This window comes from Bos javanicus, chromosome 2 (assembly GCF_032452875.1).
Source record: "Bos javanicus breed banteng chromosome 2, ARS-OSU_banteng_1.0, whole genome shotgun sequence".
NCBI classification, from domain to species: domain Eukaryota; kingdom Metazoa; phylum Chordata; class Mammalia; order Artiodactyla; family Bovidae; genus Bos; species Bos javanicus.
In genome coordinates this window covers 47082710-47108939 of record NC_083869.1, presented here as the reverse complement: position 1 = coordinate 47108939, position 26230 = coordinate 47082710, and the positions used below count along the sequence as shown (strand labels likewise).

General features: G+C 40.8%; 1 protein-coding gene across 2 annotated transcripts in view; it reads left to right on the top strand.

Annotated features, from left to right (window-relative positions):
* The window catches only part of LYPD6B (LY6/PLAUR domain containing 6B), a 238239-nt gene that overhangs the window by 118684 nt on the left and 93325 nt on the right, over positions 1–26230 (top strand). Inside the window, exon 1 of one of the 2 annotated variants that reach the window (XM_061438383.1) lies at positions 1188–1337. The exons of the other annotated variant lie outside the window; for it this stretch is intronic. The gene's annotated coding sequence lies outside the window, so the exon portion shown is untranslated. Of the gene's footprint in view, positions 1–1187; positions 1338–26230 lie in introns of those variants that run through there. 2 annotated transcript variants of the gene reach the window in all.

Here is a 26230-nt window from a genome sequence, read left to right as displayed (position 1 = left end):
GAGTCAGACTTGACTAAGTGACTGAACAACAATGGCAGTCCTTCTTGACATGGATTTTCCTATTGTGAACAAAGTGGCTCTTTGTTCTGTTTGTTTTTTCCTCCCTGGACTCCTGCTTCCGCTCCATCAGAGGCCCTCACGTTTGATCCAGGAGCCTGGGTGCTTTAGGCCTTATGCTCAAATATAAGGAATGCACCCCTTCTCTGTATTCCTTTGAAAGGCCTATTGGACCAGGACCCTGAACAGCTGCTCTTCTCCCTCCACATTTTAGGACAAGCCTTATATTTCTGTGCTTTGGGTTTCTCTAAGACATAGCCAGGCCCCGCTCCATCTATTAAGTCTCCCGCTGAAGACTTCGTTTGTATCTCTCCGCTGACCTGTCCTCCAGCCCCTTCTTCTAAAATGGCAGATTTCCTGATGTATTGCATTGTATTGTTCTAGGGGGGAAAAAACCTTTAAATACGCTTTTAAGGGGAGGAGAAAGAGGAAGAGCCAACTGTTTTAATTTGGACATCAGCGTGTTTTGGCTTCTGTCTTGTAGCCATTCGATAATGAGTCTTTATTTAGGCAGACATCCATGGAGTGATTAATCAAGGAGGGATGAAAGTTAGTCATCCATCTTAGGTACCTGGCAAGTTCTTTTTTATACCTGGAGGTAAAGTTCAAGGTGCTTGCTCAAAAACCAAAGGTTTCCACTTATGAAAAAGAGAGGGTGGCCCGGTCCCACTAAGTTATGTGTGCATATGTGCTCAGTTGTGTCCAATTCTTTGTGACCTGATGAACTACTGCAGCCCACCAGGCTTCTCTGTCCATGGGAGTCTCCAAGAAAGAATATTGGAATGGGTTTCCATGCCCTCCTCCAGGGGATCTTTCCCACCCAGTGATCGAACCCACATCTCCTGTGTCTCCTGCATTGGCAGGTGAATTTTTACCCACTGAGCCACCTGGTTATAGCAGGCTGAATTAAGTGATTCTCTGGGATTGGAAAGAGGAGCATTGCCTGTGCTCTCTCCTGTTCCCGCCACTGCTGAAAATTTGCATCCACTCTGTCTACATTCTTTGGATATTTCTGCCTGGGGACAGGAGGACACTGTCGGAAGTCTGGATCTTTCTTGTATCTGGTTTGTGGCTGGGAAAGGTTACTGAGCCTAAGGACCTCTTTAAGACTTGTCCCCTGCCAAAGCCTCTTACTTACTATAAAAGCCTTTTATCCCAATTGTCTACAACATCAGTCATAATGATACCTTTCCATGTTCATTTGTTTAGATATGCCACACTGCTGCCTGCCTTTGGCAACCCTCCTGGACTAGGCTGCTTTTGTTAATCACATGGATGTTGTGAGTATTATGTTCACAAGTGGATGCAGAGAAGATATTTTGATTGAACTACAAATCCTTACCATATGAGCTACTCGTGCTTAGCGAAAACTATATTAAACAGTGGTGATCCAGAGTTTCATTAATCTTGGGGATTATGCTGCGTGCACATCTGTTAAATACTGTGATTTCTGTATCTTCTTGTAATCATATCGACTTTTTATGAAAGAACTTTTGATACTGAGCTGTGTCTTGTAATGTTTCAATGTAGAGGTGGTTGTTGATCTTAATTTGTGATCCTGAATTCATTTCATCTCAAGTACTTTTATGTTGTAGCTTCCTGAATGTTTTTAACAGGAATGTACTTCAAACAGCTCTCAGTCCTAATCTTGTACTTCTGTTCATTGAAGATAAGCAGCGATTTCTTTTTTTAAAATTCAAATAAAGTTGATTTAAAATGCTGTTAGTTTCCGGTGTACAGCAAAGTAATTCAGTTTTGTGTGTGTGTATATACACATGCACCTATATATACATACAGAGATATGTGTGTGTGTGTATGCTTTTTCATATTCTTTTCCATTATGATCTATTATAAGGTATTGAATGTACTTCCCAGTGCTATACAGTAGGACCTTGTTGTTTATCTATTTTTATGTATAGTAGTCTGTGTCTGCTGATCCCAAACTCCAAATTTATCCCCCCGCCCCCTTTCCCTTTGGTAACCATAGTTTGTTTTCTGTGTGAGTCCGTGTCTGTTTTGTAAATAAGTTCGTTTGTGTCGTATTTGAGATTCCACATATAAGTGATATCATATGATATTTGTCTTTCTCTTTGTGACTTAATTCATTTAGCATGATAATCTCTAGGTCCCTCCCTTGCTGCAAATGGCATTATTTCATTCTTCTTTAGGGCTGGGTAATATTCCATCGTGTGTATATGTGTGTGTGTACACACACACATTCTTGATCCATTCATCTATTGATGGACATTTATATTGCTTCCATGTATGGGCTATTGTAAATAGTACTTCTATGGACATTAGGGTGCATGTAACTCTTTGAATTTGCATTTTCTCTGGATATAGTCCAGGACTGGGATTATTGGCTCATATGGCAACTCTGTGTTTAGTTTCATGAAGAACCTCCGTACTGTTCTCCATAGTGGTTGCACCAATTTACATTGCCATGAACGATGTAAGAGGGTTCTTTTTTTTTTCCCATTCCCTCTCCACATTTATTATTTGTAGACTTTTTGATGATGGCCATTCTGACTGGTGTGAGGTGATCCTTCATTGTGGTTTTGATTTGCATTTCTTTAATAAGTAGCAAAGTTGAACATCATTTCTTGTGTTGGCCATCTGTATGTCTTCTTTGGAGAAAGTCCATATTTAAGTCTTCTGCCCATTCTTTGATTGGGTTGTTTGTTTTTGTTATTGAGCTGTATGAGCTGTTCATATATTTTGGAAATTAAGCCTTTGTCAGTTGCCTCTTTTGCACATATTTTTTCCCAGTCCTTAGGTTGTCTTTTGTTAATGGTTTTCTTTGCTATGCAAAAGCTTATAAGTCTGATTAGGTCTCATTTATTTTTGCTTTCATTTCTATTGCCTTGGGAGACTGAACTAAGAAAACCTTTCTATGATTTATGTCAGAGAATATTTTGCCTGTGTTTTCCTCTAGGAGTTTTATGGTATCATATCCTATATTTAAGTCTTCAAGCCATTCTGAATTTATTTTTGTGTATGGTGTGAGGGAGTGTTCTAACTTCATTGTGGCAAGCAGCAATTTCTTATTTTATTTCCCATCAGTTATCAACAGGTCTAAACAACTCTCTTAGTTGTGCTGCCAGGACTGAGAAAAGATGAGAAAGAGGGAGGGGAAAAAAAGACAGATTGACAAAGTATGAGATAAAGAAGGAAGGAGATAAAGAAGGAAGATAGCATAGTGGGAAGGTGATGTAGGCTGCTAATCATTTGAGGGCTGTCAGTATCCTGCAATAGTTTATAAGTTGAATGTACCTGTTACCTGTCTGCAGGTCCCCAAAGAAAATGTGGGTGTGGGCCATGTGTCTGGTCAGTGACACTTCTCCGTAAGTTTGATGACCGAAGGATGGGAGAGCTGTCAGCGATGAAGGCAATAGAGAGCTCGAGACTGCTGAGTGTTAAGTCTGTCTCTTAAGTGACTTGAATAGTCTCACAGGAAATTGTCTAGAGGAAGACCGAGTGAGACCCCCCGATGACCTGCATTTCAGACATGGCTCTTCTTTGGATATGATAACTCAAACTCTTGTCTGCCCTGTTTTATTTGGTTTTCTGCAGCATAGCTGATGGCTCACCATTCCGTTTCTAGAAGAGGCAGCCTAACCGTATGGAAAGGACCTGTGATACACCGCTTTGCGGCCACATACTGTGTAATTTGGGGCATGTCACTTCCTCTCTTGGTCTCGGTTTCCTCATCTTCAAATCACAAAGAAGAGGCTAAAATGATACCCAGGAGTGTTGTCACTCTAGGAATCTCTAATTCTGTGGATTTTTCTGAGATACTTTTCTCTTGGAAGGAATTATTTTCATCATCAATCCTTTTTGGCCACTCTTTGTGTTTTTTGCTCTTACTCATCCCCCAAAACTTTACTAGTCAGACTAGTAGGCTGCCTTTTTCAGGCTTAGCGAGACACCCAGAGTGCAGCAAATAAAAGCAACATTCTAGGTGGAGTCCAGGCTTCCTGGTACACACTTACACTCAAAAGGTTGATGTGGAAATGGACTCACCTTCCGTGTGACATGATTTGATTTCCTTTGGGGTAAGGGGAAAGAAACTTGGAAAAAGTGTGTAGGCTAAGGCCAAGTAGATATAATTCCTTGTGTCTTTTCTCCAGGAAAGGAATCAGATGCTGCTCGAGTTTTTCCATTCATGGCTCTGGTGGCTCCAGTGGTGCTAGATAAAGCTTCATGTTTTGCCAGCCTCTTTTCTGCAGATGGAAACAAATTCATTGGCAGCTACACACCGAGAGGGAGAAAGGCTTCAACACTATTTTGGAGCTCCTTAGCAAGGAGAGTTACTGCTGAAGATGAAGACAGCTTATTTCCATCTTACAGATGTGCAGTTTGTTAAATGCGCTTGGCCCTGCCCCATTAAATTAGCCTTCCACTCTCGGTAGCTTGTTGAAAGAATTGCTAGGGCTCTGCTTCATTGCTCCTTGGCAGGCAGTTTAGTAGAGCACTTTGGTAGCAAACGTCAAGCCAGAGTACGGAGGTTTAGAATTATGGCCTGCTTGAAGCCCCTTGGCTTCTGTGGACTGATGCTTTTATTTATTTATTTATTCTTAAATTTCTTTCTTTCTTTCTTTTTTTTTTTTTTTACTGTGGTCTGTTCCCTTGTAGTGACAGAACCAAGAGCAACTCTGGGTTAGACAGTTTACTGCTTATTTAGTGGTATTTTATGATTCTCTTTTTGTCGGTTCCTAGATCTCCTGTGATTTAAGTGACCCGCAGCCACCGATTTCTGTGCATATCTGGGTTACTTCCTCTTTAACTAAACTCAGTAAGGGCTGTACAGACTCATATTTGGGAAGGTGAATGTTTTGGCTGCAGAGATTCTGAAGTTCAAAGTAGCCTTTGTACCCATGGTACTCTGGGGCTGTGTGGTCCATTTAATGAGGTTCATGAATGCTGTATAGTATCACTGTGTGTGTGTGTGTGTGTGTGTGTGTGTGTGTGTGTGTGTGTGTTTAGTATCATTGTTAATCAGTGGTCTTACACTCTCCCAACTTATTTTGGCTTAAGATATTGGAAAGGGAGTCAGTATAACCATGTTCCATTCAAAAACATAACCAGACATTCTCTTTGATTTCTGTTCCCTTTGAGAAACACTCAGAACATTTTTGGGAACCATGAAGAGTGGGCAGGTTTCAAAGGTGTCAAAACTGCTAAGTCAAAATACAATCAACGGTTGATCTATACAGTAAGGTTTTAGGTGGGCTGCCGCAGGCGTAACAGAACTTCTTGGAGCATTTTTTAAAATAGCTTTGGCTTTTTGTAGGATGTTGTTCTTTGCTAGAGTAAAGGAGAAGAGGAGGTTGGGAAGTATCCTTTCTACCTTCACTGTGCCTTAGTTTTTAGTATTGAGCTGCAAGGATGGAATGTGAATGAGCTAAACAGATTTTGAAAAACATCATTTATGTATTCAACAAATATTTACTGATGTGACTTCTTGGTGTCAGGAGTTGGAGATATAGTAGTGAACTTTTCTAGGGCATATATTGTATTAAAGAAAGAGGGGAAACAAACAAGTGTGTTTCTGGTGATAAGTGGTATGCAAAAGTAGGGAGAGGAAAAGAGAGAAAAGAAAGAAGAAAGCAAACTTCCTTCCCTTGCTGCTTTGGATTTATAAGCTAGATATTGTCATTTTTACCACAGGTTTATGAGGTGGTTGCTGTTAAATGGGAGTCATGTGTATGAAATATTTGTTATGGTATTTGTTGTTGTTAAGTATTATCTATTACATGGTATTCTGACTTTTTTACAAAGTCACAAAAAAGACTCCAACCCACCAAACCCTTTATTGCTTCTGAGGTATTTGTAGGCATAGAAACTATTCCTTTGGGGATGGGAATGCTACATAAATGTAAAATTGTTTTACTTCCCCTGCAGTTCTAATCACTAGAAAGTGTTCCTCTGAAATAAAAGCAGTTTGCTTAGGGATAGATTTGAATCAATGGTAGAACTTGAAATGATGCCAGGCACCCCATTCTCTCACAGTGAATGACGTGGCAGAGGGGAAGGTTGGTGGAGGAGGAGGCAAAGGAATGCACTGGTTTTGCATTAGCCAAATCTGGAAGTAAGCCAGAATCCACCTAGAAAGTATAGAGTCCATCTGTGTTGTCCGTCACCATCTACCAGCCCAGAGCTACTGGATCAACACCTCTGGGGTTGGTGTGCTGAACAGTAGTGAAGAGGCAAGGCTGAGAATGTGCTTAGTAAGAAGATATCTTCATATTTTTAAACAAAGTTACTTTGGAATCATGGAAAATATTCATGGCAAGAATGAACTCTTCAAAGCAGATTACTCCTAATTAGGTCTGGTTTTCCTAGAGACCTTGGTAATATCCTATTGTAAGCTATGATTTTATAACTTTTGAGAGTTCCTTTAGGTTAAAAGGATATTGTTTAGTGACTTTTATGGAAAGATTGAAGACAGGAGGAGAAGGGGGAGACAGATTGGATGGCATCACTGACTCAATGGACATGAGTTTGAGCAAACTCCAGGAGACTGAAGGACAGGGAAGCCTGGGGGGCTGCTGTCCATGTGGTCGGGAAGAGTTGGACATGACTTAGTGACTGAACAACAGCAACAAAGCTGTGTTTTTATAAAATTTGAGGGTTCCTTTAGGTTAAAAGGGTATTGTTTAGTGACTTTTATTTGTGTGTATAAATATGCATATGTATGATTAAGTATGTATTTTTTTCCAGTCTCTTTCTATGAAGGTTTAAAATTATTTTTAAAGAAAAAATTAGAAACATCAGAAATCAAATGGGAGATAATTTACCAAGAACCAGAGATGATATCCGGAGAAGGCAATGGCACCCCACTCCAGTACTCTTGCCTGGAAAATCCCATGGACAGAGGAGCCTGGTGGGCTGCAGTCCATGGGGTCGCTAAGAGTCAGACACGACTGAGTGACTTCACTTTCACTTTTCACTTGCATGCATTGGGGAATGAAATGGCAACCCACTCCAGTGTTCTTGCCTGGAGAATCCCAGGGACTGGGGAGCCTGGTGGGCTGCCATCTATGGGATCGCACAGAGTCGGACATGACTGAAGCGACTTAGCAGCAGCAGCAGCAGAGATGATATCTTATTGAATGTTTTGGGGGGGCACCTTCCTTGATTCTCCCTGCTCACCCCTCTATTTCCCCAGGCTGGATGAAATGCTATTTCTATGAGCTCTCAGATTATCCTATGTATATCTCAGTCACAGAAATGGTCCCTTCTTAATTCAGTATCTGCCCATGGCTTTCTGAAAAGCTGACTGTACCCTTGAGCTCTGAATCATCAGGACTTTGCATGGTCCTTGACATGTAATAGGGGCTCCATGTATGTTTATTGAATAGATGAATGAATAAATGAGTTACTAAGATTTATATCTGGTTTGAACTTCTCAGTAAGCAAAGCAAAAAGAAAAGTATATTGACTACACAGTTCTCATAGGCATATAAAACAGAGAATTATTTTTACAGTATTTTTTTTTTCTTGGTGCTAAGTTCCCGAAAGTATCTGATGAAACATGATATAAAGATAAGATAGTAAGTTTCGAGAAGTGTTTTTGGTATTTAATCAGCTACTTGTGCCCTGGACTATACGAAAAAATTACTTTGGTAGAGCCTGGCAACTGGACGCCAGCTCCAGCACCTGGAGAACCCGAGTCTTCATTAGCCTTCTAGCAGATTACCTGCTAGAGCATCACTTTCCCAGACGGCAGGAGCTCCACGAGACAACTTATTTTATGCCACTGGACTTTATTTTCATGATTGGAACTGTGTAATAGATACTCTATTGAAAGATTCTATTGTGCTCACAGTCTCAGGTATTAAATGGAGTGTGTGAATTAAGGGAAAACATCCAATAGAAAGCAAATGGTGAGGGTGCTGCGGTCAGTTTAGGACTTCAGCATGCCCGTGCGTTTTTCAAATTCTGTAAAAAAAAAAAAAAAAAAAAATTTTTTTTTTGCCCTTGCTGACATGTAGGCTTTGTGAGAAAAGGATTATTTTTTGGAAACACAAGTGGCTATCAGAATACAGGTGAGAATAAGTTAATAGATATCTGCTTAATTAAAAAATATTTTTAAACCAGCTTCCTTTATGAAGAAGGAATAGTGCTAAGAAGTACAAAGATATAGCTACTGAAGGAAAGAAGTTTTTTTTTTTTTTTTCTCCTGTGATGTATGGACTGAGACAGGAAAAAGAGCAAGGAAATTAAAAATTCTTTGATTCAGCAACATAAATATTATTTGAATGTTTTTAAAGAATGTATTTTCTTTTAAGTTGGATAATAAATTAGTGGAGAAAGACACTGAGTGGTTAAGGGTTTTGAATCTCGAGACAGTTTGAAAAGAAAGGACAGGAAAAAGAAATTTATTGAGTATCTACTTTTTTTCCAGGCAGCTCTAAAGAGTTTTTAGACAGTTTTTTTTTCTTTCTGTCTAAACTCTTGTGGTAATTCTGTGAGTCTGGAATGTAGACGTTAAATAAATTGAGATTGTACAGTTAGTGTATACATCAAAGCCAGGACTGAAAGCCAGTTAAGTGTGTTCTAAAGTTCAAGCTGGTGTTAATTTTTTATTTTAAACCTGCTCCAGTGGCTTCCTATTTGCAGGGAAGGGACTTACAGGGGCTTCAGAGCTTTACAAAGGTTTCATTCAAGAGTGCGTCTGGCATGACATCTATTACAGAAATGTCATACAGATATATGCGTGTCTATACTTCAAGAATGCGTAGAATGTATTTGAAACCATTATGTCTAGAATATAATCTCAACAAGACCAGAGATTTTTTGGTATATTTTTTGTGAGGTAACAAACTGCCTAGAACCCCATCAGTATAGCAGATGCTCAGTAAGTATTTGTGCATGCCAAGAATGAAAGAGTCATGGTTCTTTGAACTAACCATGCTGTATTTCTATTAATAGAAATTCACCTGTTTCTGTTTTTCTTTTTATAAACGATACTTATACAGGCTACAGATACATTCTTATACGTACTTCTCTGCACTTTATAAGGAAATAGAGAAATATTATATTTTTTCATTGTAATAGAGTCTTGGGAATGGAACTGCTGGATGAAAGGAATAGATAGTTTGGATTTTGATATGAGGGCAATTCGACACAATGTATCAATGATATTATCTCTAACAGCATGTGAGATTATTATTTGTTTCACCTCAACCTGGCTGACAGGAGGAGTTTTCAGGCTTTTCCCTCTTAAACGCTCATTAATTTCGAAGTTTGGTAGGCTTACTGCTTTCTCACAGTTTCTATTTATCTTTCTTAGAAGCTGGGACAATACAGTGTGACTTCTTTCCTTCTGTGTTGAGAGAGTATGTATGATGATGCTACTCAATGAAATTATTTTTTTAAACCCAAATTATGTTCTTTTTCCTGCTCTCTGCATTCCTGTTCAAATATATGGACTCTGTCTTGTCATTGGTAACTATGTGCCTAAATAGAAAAAAATAAGTCTAGAATTGGTTGTATCTCATTAGCAAGTGCAATTGGACCACTTGGTAAGAAACCATGGATACATTTCTAAACCAGATTGACCGCTGTGGGCGTCATCTGTCATTGGGAACTTGGGGTCTCTTGTTCTGGCCCAGCCAGCAATGCAAATGCCTGAGAGCCCATAGTATGTTCCTGCTGGCTGTTAAAGATGCACAGAAAAGCTGCTGTCTGACCTTGATTGTTGCCCCATAAGCCGGTGTGGGTGGGGTACAAATATGTTCTTACACGTATTTGTGCAACCAACAGATCTTTCTGTTACCAACCAGGATTCTTGGCTTCCTCGATCAATAGCAATTGACCAGAAGCCAGGCAGGAAATTCAGGCTCGGGCTTATGGGGCCCCTGCTGCAGCAGAGGGGAAGGAGAACAATCAACAGGTTCCCTTGCCTGCTCACTCCCCCAGAGGGGTGAGCTGATTCCTTCCAAGGGGTGAGGTGGGGAGTGTGCCCAGGGGTTGGGTCAGGGGGTTGGCATAGGTGGTCTGCCCGCCCCTTTGGTGGTGGTGTGTGCAGGGGACGTGTGCCAGTACTCTGCTTTTGCTCCTGGCTCCTCAGAAGGGGCAGTTTTGTATCTTGTTGTCCACAGTTCGCCCCAACTACCCATGCACACAGTTATCTTTAGTTTCTCTGTATTTTGCTGCTGGAGGACATGTTTGTGCAGGTGCAAGCACCACAGCAAAGGGTCCCAGGTCTCATCTCCATCCAGCAAGGAACAGAGAGGGCCCTGGCTTCTTGCTGGCCTCTACTTTGCATGGGTTTGAAAGCAGAGGACTTTAAAGAACTCAGAAGCATGTGCTCAACATTCTCCAAAACAATGCTCACAGTCTGGATCTTCTGACAGCGTTAATATTCTGTCTTATTCACACAAGAAAACTTTGTAAACAAGTATAGAGTTGACCCTTGAACAAGCTAGGTTTGAGGTGCATGGCTCCACTTGTAGGGGAGTTTTTTTCAATAGTAAGTAACACAATACTACATGATCTCTTGTTGGTTGAGTCCACAGTTGGTTGAATATGGCTGTGGAATCGCAGACACAGAAGACCAACTCTAAGTTACATGCAGATTTTTGACTGCACGGAGGGTTGTCACCCCTACCCCCCTTCTCCTCTTTTTCTTTTTACTGGGTATTTTATTTTTTATTTTAAATTCTTATTTATTTAATTTTGGCTACACTGGGTCTTTGTTGCTACGCTTGGACTTTTCTCTAGTTGTGGCGAGCGGGGCTGCTCTCTAGTCGCAGTACATGGAGGTCTCCTTGCAGTGGCTTCTCTACAGATCACCGGCTCTAGGAGTGGGAGTTTTGGTAGTTGCAGCTTGTGGGCCCGGGAGTGTGTAGGCTTCAGTAGTAATGGCACACAGGCTTAGTTGGCCTGTGACATGAGGGATCTTCCCGGACCAGGGATCGAATCTGTGCCCCCTTGTATTGGCAGGCAAATTCTTAACCCTTGGACCACCAGGGAAGTCCTCCTTTTTCCTGTCTTTGCTTAGGCTACCAGGAAGTTCAGAACCATGGGTAAATTCTAATAACTATTTCATTATGGCTTCAGTAGAAACATGCAGGGAGCTCCTATTCCATGTCAAGTACCGTGAAAGTGCCTGTGGGTTCAGGTTGCGGCTCATGAAGGAATAGTTTCTTGGCTTCTCGAGCCCCTTGTTTTGGATGCTTGCCCTGGAAGAGGAGAGCCCAGCTTTTCCCATGGAACATAACCGTCTCCATTAAACTTATTAGCACTAGAAAGGAGGTGGCTCATTTTGCTCTCAGGTGGAGACAAAGGCTGCTCTTGTCCCGGGTGAAGGGCCTTCGGTGACTTGATTAGTGCACAGGCTGGCCTCTGCTGATTTTCAGATGGAGACCATCAGATATCATCCGCCGCCTCATTAGGCTGACACTGGTCCTGCCCCCTCTTGTAATAATGTCACCAGAGCACTTAATAATCTTGGTAAGTGCTATAAGCATGCACTGCAGAGGTAACCCAGGGTCAGCAGTGACAGATGCTCAAAAAAGCACTTGTTTTCTCATCCCCGGCTCTGGTTAAAATATAACAAGGCAAGAGGTATAATAATCGCACATATTTAAATATTGAAGGAGCGGTACTGTGGCCATATAGCTGTCTTTATGTCTGATTCAAGCTTGCAGGTTTTCACAATTGAGGGGACCATGAAATAAATTGGCTGATTGCCATGGACTTACAGAAGGGTTCATTTGTTTCAGAGAAGAGAAGGCAGAGAGGGGCCCTTAAGTGTTGGAAGATATATAAGGTGGGCAATATTTATGAACTCTTCTTTTCCAGTGATAATGGGAGAAATAAGTCTTATGTTGATTCAAGGAGTAATTAGATTAGACTGTAAGAAGAACTTGCTGGCTAAAGATTGGAAAAGCCCATGGGTGGGGAGTGGACTAGGCTCCCGCCTTTTTTTAATATGTTTACACATATGTGTATATGGTCTTCCCTGGTGGCACAGTGATAAAGAATCCGCCTGCCAATGCAGGAGATGCAGGTTCGATCAATGGGTCTGGAAGATCCTCTGGAGAAGGGCATGAAACTCACTCCAGTATTCTTGCCTGGGAAACCTCATGGACAGAGGAGCCTGGCAGGCTACAGTCTGTGGGGTTGCAAAAGATGTAGACATGACTTAGCAACTAAACAATGATGATAATGTGTGTATATATGTATGTGTACTACTTTTTAGAGAAGACAGTTATTTTCTTGATTGGAATTGGATTCCAGAAACTGTTGGGCTGATACTGGGCTGTGCACTAATTCATAAATGTATATATAACCTGCCCTCAGAGAACCAGGGGATGTGGCAGGATTTGAACAGGTCATTCTATATTTTGTGGGGTACAAGGATGCAGTGGGAAGGGCTGGGAACAATGGAGCATTTGTCTGGTGCCACATAGCTGACACCATCTTCTCTCTGTGGGTCAGCGCTGGAAGAGTAGAGCCATGGGTGAGCTTGTGACAGTACTTCCCAGGATGTGGTTGTTGTTTAGTCGCTAAGTTGTGTCTGACTCTTTGAGAGCCTGTGGACTGCAGCACGCCAGGCTTCCCTGTCCTTCACTATCACTCAGGATGTGGGGCTCCCTTAAGCAAAAAGGGGGCGATGCCTTCAAAACAGAACAGTCTGGAAATGGCAAAGTGGAGAGACTACTTTCTGTCCCCATGATTCTCTGACACAGGTTAGCACCATTTCCCTGGTGAATTAAGCTGGGGGAACGTAAGTGTGAGGAATCCACTAGAGAGCTGAATTTGATGGGAGTCCAGGGTGTCCTGCCAGGGGACAGGCAGCTGGATGCTTGATCCTCAGGGACTTGGTTAGATCTCATACACCTGCTTCTCCACGAGTGCTGAAGTCCCTCCCAGATGAAATAACTTCATCGAAGTTATCCTTGCTTTTAGAATACTTCTGTAGCATTGGGGTTTTATTCCTCATACTGTTTGAAAAGATTTCCCCTAACTTTTACAATTGGATGGCCAGGAGAATAAATGATTCTGAACCTGTAACATATTAGCTTGGTGAATTTAAACAAAATCCATCACCAAGGTTACAAGTTCTTTTTCCCTTTGTGAGTCTGTTCTTTGTCCAGAGAGAACTTCTCTCCATTTGCCCTCCCTTTGAACACTGTCTAGGTTAAAAGACTAGAAAAAGCTGCAGTCTTAAAAAATAAACTTACAATAGATGGGGTTTGGCCAGAAGATGAAGAAAACTATGCTATAGATTTCCTGCAAATTTAATTTATGTCACATACATTTATTTAGTGCCTACTGTATACTTTTAGGGACTGGTGAATAGCAGGAAACCTTGCCCTCAATGCTAGAAAGGGCTCACCTTCTCGCATGGGAAGTAAACAAATATGCATGTTAGGTAGTGCTGAGGATGGGGAAAGTATAAGGGTAAGGGGATCTCAGCAAATCCATGGAGTAAGTCATGTGACCGGGGATGTGCTGCTGGAGTTGGTGGGAGTTGGAGGGGTATGGGTGGGACCAGCCCGGGAACCAAGAATAGCACCTGCCTTGAGGAAGGGCTGGAATTTCCCTGGTGTGTCCTCTGGGAGTAGGGAGGGAAGAGAGATCAGAAGGTAGCCAGGATTTATTAAGCTGGTTTGCCATGAAAGGAAGTAGTGTTTCATTTGTTTGCGCTGCTTTTGGCCTGTAGTTTTTGAGCACTTTCACGTGTACCAGTCACGTAATGAACCTTTCGCAAACCTTGTTGAACGTGTTTGCTGGTTTAACTGCACAGACATGTTAGACCTAATAGTTCATCATTAAAGGAATTTAAAGGGAATGTGCAAAAGGATTTGGAATATCTGCAGTTTATTAGGCTTCTCACTAGAGACTTCATGTTATTTAGATGCTGTATTTTAAATGAACGAATAAAGTGACTAGAGGCTTTTTGCCTGTTTATTATTTGAATAGTAATTCATAGAACATGGTAAAATGCAGATCATTTCTTTTAGTCAAAATAAGTCTTCCCTGTCTCCTGGTGCTTACAGAAGCAACCACTGCTAGCAGATTCTGTTAGCATGGTATTTTTCTATAATGAAAATAAAGACCCTTTTCTTTATAAAAAATAAATGAACATGACTATATACATTGTTCCACACCTTAAGCATTTTAGAGCTCTTCAATATCATAAACATGGCACTGTCTCATTCTTGTTACTGTTCAGTAACCTGAGAAGACCACAGTTTAATCCTTCCCACATTGATGGACGTTAAAGTTTTTGTATCTTTTGCTATAACAATCAATACTGTAATGAAAGTCCTTGTACACTCTTCTCTTTGCACATGTGTAAGTGTATCTATATAAAAAATTCCAGGAATGGATTGGTGGGCAAGGAGGAAATGTGTATTTTAACTTTTGATATTGCCAAATTACGACAATTAAGACTCCCACCTTGGCCAGGAGTCCGTGTTTCCTTACATCCTAAACAACACCTTGTGTTAGGCTTCACTTGTGTTTGCAGTATAGGCAAGAAATGCTGTTTATTGTAGTTTAATTTTTATTTCTCTTAGAACAAAGTTGAATTCAGAGATGAACAGTATTGTATTTTGGTCAAGAAAGGATTGTCTGTGTGACCATGGTTCTTTGAAATATGTGGGGACTTCTTGGAAATCTGCTGCTGCTGCTGCTAAGTTGCTTCAGTCGTGTCCGACTCTGTGTGACCCCATAGACAGCAGCCCACCAGGCTCCCCCGTCCCTGGGATTCTCCAGGCAAGAACACTGGAGTGGGTTGCCATTTCCTTCTCCAATGCATGAAAGGGAAAAGTGAAAGCGAAGTCGCTCAGTTGTGTCTGACTCTTAGCAACCCCATGGACTTACAGCCTACCAGGCTCCTCCGTCCATGGGATTTTCCAGGCAAGAGTACTGGAGTGGGGAGACATTGCCTTCTTGGAAATCTAGTACCTGGCTAATTTTACAAATTGTCTTTTGTGCTAAAAAAAGAAAAAGGAATGTGAATTCTGTTTGTTGGGAGCAGGGTTTTGAATGTATTTTTAATCTTGCCCGTTAAATTGTTCACATTTTCTGTCGGCCTACTGGTGTTTTTCCCATCTGTTCTCCAATCACTTCTTCTAGAAGAGAATATCTCCCACTCTGGGTTTTTCCAGTTGTCCTTATAGTCAGCTTTCCCCTGACATTTTTGGAGATGATTGTTGTTTAGGAACATTGCAGTTATTTCTCTCTGGTGCATTGCATGCGTGAATTGCTCCTTTTTATCTCTGATATTAATATTGCTACACTTGCTTCTTCTCTTTTTAGGTGGTGTCTGTTATATCTTTCATTTTCTGTGTTCTTTCTACATTCCTATCATTTTGTCCTGTCCTAGAAATGTCATTTGAAAACTGCATAGATGAATCAGATTTGTAAACCCATTCAGCATTTTGTATTCTAATAAATGAATTTCATATGTTCGTACTTTTTGAATTACTGGTGTATTTGAATTTATTTCTGCTATGTTATTCTGCATTATGTAAAAACTTCTTTTTCTATTAGGAATAGCTCCTGTATTCTGTTGAATTAATCAAATTTTCTGTTATTCTTTTTCCCCCCTCCCTAATTGGAAGCTGAGTTAGTTTTCTAAGGCTGCTGGAACAAAGTGTCACCTTCTGGATGGCTCAAAACCACAGAAATTTATTCTCACAGGTCTGGAGGCTAGGAGTCTGAAATCAAGATGTCTTCAGGGCCATGATCCTTGGAAACCTGGAGGGGAATCCTTCCTTGCGTTGTCTCAGTGTCTGGTGGTTGCTGACAATGTATTTAGTATTTCTTGGTTGGCACCTGCATCACTCCAAACCCTGGCATCCTGATCACATGATCTCCCAAGGGTCTCTGCAAGGTTTCTGCTCTTATCTTTATTATTTCCTTCTGTCTGCTTGCTTTGGGTTTATATTGCTCTACTTTTTCTAGATTCTTGGTATGAGAGCTAGAGTATTGCTTTGAGACATCACTTTTTTAATGTTTTCATTTAGTGCTATACATTTCCCTCTCGGCACTACTTTAACTGTGTCCAACTTATTTTGACCTATTGTATTTTCATTTTCATTCAATTTAACAAACTTTAAAATTCCTTTTAAGACTTTGACACATTTAGAAGTGTCGTTTGGAGTTTTACCTGTTACCTTCTGTTACTGATTTCTGGTTTGCTTCACTGTGCTTGGAAAATATGCTCTGACTGATACAGATTCTTATAAATTTGTGGAGGTGTGTTTCATGGTCCATGATGCCTCTTTTGGACAGAGTTCCATGGGCATTTGGAAAGAATGTGTTTCTGCCGTTTTGGGGTGGAGTGTTGTATAAATGTCTATTACTTTCTGTTGATTGATGGTATTTTTGTCATATTTTTCTGTATCCTTGCTGATATTCTGCCTAGTTGTTCTATTAATTGTTGACAGAAGGCAATGGATTTTTTAGTCTTTCTCCTTGGAATGCATTCTTCCTCTCTGAAGACCAAAATATTTTCTGAGTTCATAAGAAGCATTAATTACTGATTGATCAATCAATAGACCATGCTGGTTAGGTGACCCCACTGTCCCCTCCTCATATCTTTAACTCTTTTTAAAAATATAAATGTATTTTAATTATGTTTTAAATTTAAATTTTTATTGAAATATAGTTGACTTATAATATGGTATCAGTTTCAGGTGTACTGCAAAGTGATTCAATTATATATATGTTACTTTATATATAAATAATATTTTACACTTATGTTATTACAAAATATCAAGTATAGTTCCCTGTGCTATACAGTAAATCCTTGTTGCGTATCTATTTTATGTATGGTAGTTTTATATGTTAATCCCACTACTTCTATTTTCGTCTTCTCTCCCTCCCTTTCTTCTTTGGTAACCATAAATTTTTCTGTGTATGTAAGTCTGTGTCTATTTTCTATATAGATTCATATTTTAGATTCCACATAAAAATGATCATATAATATTTGTCTTTCTCTGACTTCACTAAGTATAATATTCTCTAGGTCCATCTGTGTTGCTGCAAATGGCAATATTTCATTTTTGTTTTATGGATGAGTAATAATCTATTGTGTATGTGTGTGTGTACCAGACCTTCTTAGGCCAGTTCTCTGTTGATGGGCACATGGGCTGCTTCCATGTCTTGGCTATTGTAAATAATGTTATGTACATTGAGGTGCATGTTTCTTTCCAAGCTAGAGATTTCCCAGGATTGGGATTGCTGGGTCATTTGGTAACCCTGTTGATTAAGGAAGCTCCATACTGTTCTCCGTTGTGGCTGCACCAGTTCACACTCCCACAAACAGTATAAGAGGGAGGGCTCTCTTTTCTCCACACCATCTCTAGCATTTGTTATTTGTTGACTTTTTAATGATGGCCTTTCTTTGAGTCTTCTATAGAAATGTCTATTGAGATTTTCTATTTTTGAAAAGATTTTTCATTTATTTGATATTGAGTTGTATGAACTGTTTGTATATTTTGGATGTTAATCCCTTATCAGTTTTCAAATATTTTCTCCCATTCTGTAGGTTGTCTTTGTGTTTGTTGATGGTTTTCTTTGCTGTGCAAAAGCTTTTAAGTTTAATTAGGTCGCTTTTACTTTTTTGACTTAGGAGATTGACCTAAGAAAACATTGATATGTTTCATGTCAAAACGTTTTGGTTATGTTCTCTTCTAGTAGTTTTATGGTGTCATGTCTTATATTTAGATCTCTACAGCATTTTGAGTTTATTTTTGTGTATGCTGTGAGAGAGTGTTCTAATTTCATTGGTTTACGTGCAGTTGTCCAGCTTTCCCAATACCTGTTGAAGAGACTTTTTCTTCATTGTGTATCCTTGCCTCCCGTGTCATATTTTAATTGACCTAAGTGCCTGGTTTCTCTCTGGGCTTTCTATCCTGTATTTTTTTGTGTCAGCACCACACTGTTTTGATTACTATATATATGTAGTGCAGTCTGAAGTCAGGGAGCATGATTCCTGCAGCTCTGTTCTTTCTCAAGATTGCTTTGGCTATTTGGAGTCTTTTGTGTTTCCATACAAATTTAAAATTCCTTTGTTCCAGTTTTGTGAAAAATGCCATTGGTAATTTGATAGGGATTGAATCTGTGTAGACTGCCTTAGGTAGTATTATCAATTTAGCAATATCGAGTCTTCCAGTCCAAGAACATGGTATATATTTCCATCTCTGTGATCTTCAATTTTCTTTTACCAATGTCTTATAGTTTTCAGAGTACAGGTCTTTTGCCTCCTTAGGAAGGCTTATTCCTAGGTATTTTATTCTTTTTGCTGCATTGGTAAATGGGGTTGCTTCCTTAATTTCTCTTTTTGATATTTTATTATTTATTGTTAGTAAATAGAAATGCAACAGATTTCTGTATATTAATTTTGTACCCTATAAGTTTACTGAATTCACTCATGAGTGCCAGTAGTTTTCTGTTTTCGACTTTAGGATTTTCTATGTATAGTATCATGTCATCGCAAAAAGCAACAGATTTACTTCTTTTCAATAGACTCCTTTTATATCTTTTTTTCCCCTCTGATTGCTGTGGCTGTTTTCTAAAACTGTGTTGAATAAAAGTGGTGTGAGTGGGCCTTCTTGTGTTCCTGATCTTACAAGGAATGCTTTCAGTTTTTCACCATTGAGTATGAGGTTAGCTGTGGGTTTGTCATATATGGCCTTTATTATGTTGAGGTAGGTTCCGTCTACGCCCATTTTCTGAAATTTTTTTATTATTATAAATGGATGTTGAATTTTGTCAGAAGCATTTTCTGCACTTATTGAGATGATCATATGGTTTTTATTCTTCTATTTGTTAATGTGGTGTATCACATTGATTTACAGATACTGAAAAATCCTTGCATTCTTGGCATAAATCCCACTTAATTATCATGGATGATCCTTTTAATGTATTGTTGGATTCAGTTTGGCAGGATTCTGTTGAGAAGTTTTGCATCTATGTTCATCCATGATATTGGCCTGTAATGTACTTTTTCTGTGGTATCATGGTGTGGTTTTGGTATCAAGGTGTTGGTGGCTTCATAGAATGAGTTCAAAAGTGTTCATTCCTCTGCAACTTTTTGGAATAGTTTTAGATGGGTAGACATTGATTATTCTCTAAATGTTTGGTAGAATATACTTGTGAAGCTATCTAGTCCTTGATTTTTGTTTGTTGGGAGTTTAAAAAATTACTAGTTCAATTTCCATACTTGGTCTGTTCATAATTTCTATTTCTTCCTGGTTCAATTTTGGGATATCATGCCTGTCTAAGAATTTTTCCATTTCTTCTAGGTTGCCTGTTTTATTAGCATATAGTTGCCTGTAGAAGTGTGTTATGATCCTTTGTATTTCTGTGTTGTCAGTTGTAACATTTTTCATTTCTGATTTTATTAAATTTTGCCCTCTCCCTTTTTTTTCTTCATGAGTCTGGATAAAGATTGATCAGTTTTGCTTCTCTCTTCAAAGTATCAGCTTTTAGTTTCATTAATCTTTTCCATTGTTTTTTTGACTCTATTTCATAAATTTTTGTTCTGATCTGTATGGTTTCTTTCATTTTATTTAATTTGGGTTCTGTTGGTTTTATTTTTCTAGTTGCTTTAGAAGTAAAGTTAGGTTATTTGAGGTTTTTCTTGTTTCCTGAGGTAAATTTATATCACTATAAACTTCCCCCTTAGAACTAGCTCTTGCTTTGTCCTACATGGTTAGATTAATGTATTTTTGTTTTCATTTGTCTGTAGGTATTTTTTTATTTCCTGTTTAATTTTGTCAGTGAACCACTGGTTGTTAAGTAGCATATTATTTATGTCTTATTTTTCCATCTCCTTATTTAGTCCTTTGTCTGGAACATATTCTTCTGCTGCCTCATTTTGTCTGAGTTGCTATTTGTATTTTTATGTGTATGATAGGCTATACGTTTCTCGATCTTGGAGAAGTGGCTTTCTGTAGGAGACGTCCTATAGATCTAACAGTACACTCCCCTCTCGTCACCCAAGCTACATGCTCTAGGGCTTCCCTTAAGAGGGCTGCACGAGGCCTTCTGTTGTGGCAGACTGACTACGTGGGCAGTGTGTGGTAGGTTCAGTTGGTCCCTAGTTTGATTGGTTTCCAAGCCCTGCCTGTGTGGATGCTGCTGGTTGCTGTTTGGTGGGATTTGGTTATAAGGTAGTGGGTGCAGAACCCTAGGGGGTCCTAGGGCTAGTGCTGACTCACTGGTGGATGGAGTCAGCATCTGGAAGACTCTGGGGCTGTTGCCCACCCACTGGCAGGTGAAGCCAGATCCTGGGATTAGTGCCAGTCAACTGGCAACAGAGTTGGTTTCTGGAGTCTGGCTGCAGGCCTCAGGAGGGGTTCCAGAGCTCACTGGTGCAGGGATTCTGGTTTCTGATGCAGTTGGACATGGGGTCCTGGGTATCTTGAGAGTCATGTTGACCTGCTAGTGGGCAGGGCCAGGGCCCAGGTGGCCCAGGATAGGGTCTGGTCTGTGTTGGTGAACTGGGCCCACAGGCTGTAGGGATCATAGTTGTTTTGTTTCTGGTGTCTGCCCTGTGGTCAGTGAGGTGGTCTAGAGACTTGTGCAGGCCTCCCGGTTGGGGGCACCTGCCCACTTCTGAGCAGAACTGAGACTTGGCCCTCTAGTGAGCTGGACTGTATCTAGGGGTGTGTCCAGAGGCAGGAGTGGGCTCAGGAAATCTTTATGCAGCCTTTGGATGGTTGGAGCTTTGTCTCCCACCTCTTCTCTCTAAGACCAGCAGTTAGGTCTGGCCCAGGCTCCTATCAGAGTACTGCTTTTGTGCTGGGTCCTGGTGCACATGAGATTTTTCGTGTGTCTTTTAAGAGTGAGTCTCTATTCCCCTCAGTCCTGTGGGGCTTCCGCAATTAAGCCCTGTTGACCTTCAAAGGCAAATGCTCTAGGGGCTTGTCTTCTTGGTGCTGGAACCCAGGTTGGGGGGCCTGGTGTAGGGCTCAGAACTCTCTTCCTACGGGAGAAACCTCTACAATTTGATTATTCTCATTTGTTGGCTCTTCACCTGGGTGGTTTGGGAGTCAACTATATAGAGATTCTGTTCCTCTGACCCAACTCATTGTGGTTCCTTCTTTATATATTTATATATATATAAATCTTTTCTGGAATGTTCCAGTCTCTTTCATCAATGGTTGTTCTGCATCTGCTGTGACTTTTGTGTGCTCGAGCAAGGAGGTAAGCTAAGGGTCTTTTTATTCTGCCATTTTGGCTGCTCTCCCACTTTCTGTGTCATTTCATCTGCTCCTCATTGCTTCTAAATTGGTTTTTATCTCAGCAATTGAATTGCCTTCTGCATCTTTATATTTTCTAGTTTCTTTTTACTGTGATCTGCATGTCTATCGATAATCTTTCTTAATACCTTTAGCATTTTTATTACCTTCTATTTGAACTCAGTCTAATAAACTGTTGAGATTCGTTTCATTATTTGTTCTTTCAAGGGCTTTCTCTTGTTATTTTACTTGGGAGTAGTTCCTTGACTGTTTTGTTTTACTTAACTGTTTCTCCTAAATTCAGAGACAGAGTAAGTTATCTACTGTGGTTTTTGAATGGGTGTTTTTATGTGGGAGCATTCCTCAGTTCAGTTAAGTTCAGTCGCTCAGTTGTGTCCGACTCTTTGCGACCCCATGAATCACAGCACTCCAGGCCTCCCTGTCCATCACCAACTCCCAGAGTTCACCCAGACTCACGTCCATAGAGTCAGTGATGCCATCCAGCCATCTCATCCTCTGTCGTCCCCTTCTCCTCCTGCCCCCAATCCCTCCCAGCATCAGAGTCTTTTCCAATGAGACAACTCTTCCCATGAGGTGGCCAAAGTACTGGTGTTTCAGCTTTAGCATCATTCCTTCCAGAGAAATCCCAGGGCTGATCTCCTTCAGAATGGACTGGTTGGATCTCCTAGCAGTCCAAGGGACTCTCAAGAGTCTTCTCCAACACCACAGTTCAAAAGTATGCACAAATTCCAGGAAATAGGTGAGGACAGGGAAGCCTGGCGTGTTGCAGTCCATGGGGTCGCAAAGAGTTGGACACGACTTAGTGACTGAACAACAACATTCCTGTGTAGACCATGTGGGTCCACTATTTTTAGTTTGAGGGGTGGTGTGGCTGCTGGCCACATCTTTCCTCAGAATGTGTTGGCCGTTATTCCCTTAGACTGGTGTTGTGGTGAGTTTGCACTGCTTGGTGGGCGGGACCTCTTTGCTCCATGGCCATCCCGGCTCTGTTAGGGGTGGGGTCTGTTCTTCAGTCTGAGTGGAAGCCCTGAGGAGTTTGATCAGGCTCTGTTGCCCTCAAGCATGGGTCCAACCCCAAAGGAGGTGCCCACTGAAGAAAGTCAGGCCCATGTAGTCACAGTGGACCTATGTGCCACCTGGGCAGGTGTCTGTGTTTCTGCCCAGGAGCAGCCTAGGGTCATCCCCCTTTGGCCTCTGTATTCATCCCAGACCGAGTGCTATGCTGTGATGTGTCCTGGGCTGCGGCTTGGGCACTGTGGCTGCAGGAAATCAAGGTGGTTGTGCTGGGGACCTGGACTGCCTCTGTGGCAGGGCTCTCCCAGGACTCTGTCCATCCCATCCCCCTACTCTGTCACTTGATCCCCTTCCCTGTCCTTAACTTTTAAAAGCAGAACTACTGTACACATTTCAGCTGCTCCAGACATGCACAGTGAATTATAGCTTCTGAAGGAAGGGAAAATAGTAATGACTTGAAATTCCCACACCTGTACTGCTGTAATAAATACTTAACTGATCTCCTCACATCCAGGCTGGGTTTACTCTAGCTTGTCTTATAGCCTCACCCTATAGACTCAACCCTGCTGCATTTAAGAACCTCCTCGGAAGCTTTTTAAAAAAATACTGATGTTTTGGCTCACACCCAAGACCAATTAAAGTAGAAACTCTGTTGGCGTGGCTTTGGGCATTGTTCTTTTTAAGAGCTCCCTGGGTGAGTTCACTGTCCAGGCAGGGCATTGCCCGGACAGTCTCCCCAGGTGCTTGTGAAGCACCCACAGTCCGCAGGCTCTTTGCTGGGTCTAGAAGGGCACAGCTGAGGAAGGTTTTTGCATATTCTGAGAATGTTGTCCCACAGCATTTATTGAGGGTCTTCACCTTCAACTCAGTTAATATTTCTTGATTGGTTGATTTAGTCCCAGAAACCTGATAAGCTGCCTATGGTAGGAGTCAAAATTCTTAAGAATGAGGAGGAAGGTGGAAGATAGCAGCTTAATATTTATTTAGGGAGAAAAAGAGATACTACATTCTTAATGTGCAGTTCTTAATTTTTGCCTTGTTCATCTTTGCTGTACTGTGCTCCGTTGTATACGACTCTTTGTGACTCCATGGACTGTAGCCTACCAGACTCCTCTGTCCATGGAATTCTCCAGGTAGGAATACTGGAGTGGGTTGCCATTTCTTCCTTCAGGGGAAGGAAGCCCCCACCCCCCTGAATATATTCTTATTGCCTGCATTCTCTTTGATTAAAATTTTCAAAAAATTTACATTTTCCTTCCCCATGTAATTGTAAACTACATATATTAATTATGTTCTTTAAGGCAATGGCAACCCACTCCAGTACTCTTGCCTGGAAAATCCCATGGGTGGAGGAGCCTGGTAGGCTGCAGTCCATGAGGTCACTAGGAGTTGGACACGACTGAGCGACTTCACTTTCACTTTTCCCTTTCATGCATTGGAGAAGGACATGGCAACCCACTCCAGAGTTCTTGCCTGGAGAATCCCAGGGACAGGGGAGCCTGGTGGGCTGCTGTCTATGGGGTCGCACAGAGTCGGACACGACTGAAGCGACTTAGCAGCAGGTGTTACTTCTATTTTTAAAAGTTAATAAAGTTTTTTGTACTATTTATTTATGACCTCTGTTGCATGCACCTTTAAAGTCATGGTGATGGTTTTTTCCTAGTACAGAGTAGCAGTTCAATGAATACATTTTTTGGGGGGTGGGGCATGCTGCATGGTATGTGGGATCTTAGTTCCCTGACCAGGGACTGAACCTGTGCCCCCTGCATTGGAAGTGTAAAATCTTAACCACTATATGGCCAGAAAAGTCCCAATACACATTTTACATTAGAATAGTTCTAGATTTTAGGAAAAGTTGGAAAAATAGTACAGAGAGTTCCTCTATACCCCACACCACTATTTCCACTATTATTAGCATCTTATATTAGTGTGGTACATTTGTCACAATGTATCAACTAGAAATGACACATTATAATTAACTAAATTATAATTTTTTTTTTCACATTTCCTTAGTTTTCACCTAATGTCTTTTATCTGTTCCAGAACCCATCTGGGATACCACATTACATTTACAGATTTTTTTTTTTTTTTTTTTGGCTGCATCAGGTCTTAGTTGAGGCATATGGAATCTAGTTCTCTGACCAGAGATTGAACCCAGGCCCCCTGCATTGGGAGCATGGAGTTCTAGCCACTGGACCACAGAATATCTTTAATTTTTTTGTATTCATGAATCAATTTATTTTCCAGCAAAGTTTGTTAATTGGTAGCTTTCTCTCTTATAAGACAAGAATATTAACATGCTTTAATTCCCCTTTGTTTTTCCACTACAACTTCTTAGCTAGTGTTATGTAAATTTTGGTTCCAACTCTTTTTAGGACTGTAAATGCTAATGAGTTTAGAATTCTGGCAAGGACATTGAGTGAGAAATGTCTGTTCTTGGTCTTCCTATGTTTAGAACATCAGTGAAAACCACAGGTCTGTCAAGTTTTAGCTATCCATTTGATGATTTTTGAAATTTGTCTTCTGAAATTGCAAAATGATGATTTTCTCAAATCACTCCACCTTTACTCCAAAGAATGGCCAAGAAAATTATCTGTGAGTGGCAAAGACTTGTTTCAGTCTCAGCAGTTTCTCAACAAAGATATCTCCATTCAATTGTGTCTCATTTGGGGAGCATAAAGACAGACTCATCATGAGATGCAGTAAATAACACTGACAGAGTTTAATTGTTTTTTTTAAATTGCAATCATAACTAATTAAATACTGAGATGTGAACAGCTGCACAAGAATATTTAACAGATTTCTTGATATGACTTTTGAAAAGCCTAGCTTATGGAAAGCTGAGTGAGTGGTTATCTTATATTTTACATTAGAAAGTGAAAAACCAACCTGAAAACTAGCAAGAAATGAATTGGCAAGTCTTTGTGAAGGTGTCATCTAAGCTCAGTCTTGAAAGACGAGTAGGATCCTTTCATTCAACCTGTATGTATTAAACTTCCTTCACTACATTAGAACGTGGACCCCAGGGTGACTTTTGCCTCTGAGGAGCTTATAGTGTGGTGGCGGTGGGGAGTGGGGATGGGCTGACTCATCGGTGGTTAGTGCAGAGGCCTGTGGCCAAAGCCAGCCTGTCACCTGCTTTTGTATGACCCATGAGCTGACAGTGATTTTTACAAAGCAAAGAGGAAGCAGGGATGAGCAAGGGACTTTCCAGCCCTGCTTTTTTTTTTTTTTAATGTTTCTAGCCTAAGTGGAGTCCCTGTCTAGCCCCTTTGGATAAAGACTTAATATTTTATGGTTAGAATCGCAGCATACACGAGGGGCTACAGAAACAGAGGAGGGACAGCTAACTATGACTGGGGAGACCAGAGAAGTCACCCCCAGAAGAGGAGAGACTAGGGGAACAAACGTCAGATTGCACTTGCTGGGTCTTCAGATACCAACTGCCGAGTTGTCCTTCCTTGATTTTTTTCTTTTAAGATTTAGTCCTTCTTTCATCTGCTCCTTATAAAACGTGACTTTGGTTGCTGAACTTGTCATTATCTGTTGGCTGTGTTCCCTGTAGATGGGGGTTCAGGGGTTCTGAGGACCCCCTAAATGGATGCATGTGTGCATTTTTCTGGGAGAAAGACACACGGCTTTCATCACATGCTCCACAGGCTCCATCATTCAGAAATTTTGGAAGCACAGTTTTAAAGTGGATGTCTTTAAAATTGGGACTGTTGATGGTGGGTTCTGACTAGTGCAGGGTTAAGTAGAGGGGTTATGCGTTTCCTGAATATTCATTGGAAGGACTGATGCTGAAGCTGAAACTCCAATACTTTGGCCACCTGATGCGAAGAGCTGACTCATTTGAAAAGGCCCTGAAGGTGGGAAAGATTGAGGGCAGGAAGAGAAGGGGACGACAGAGGATAAGA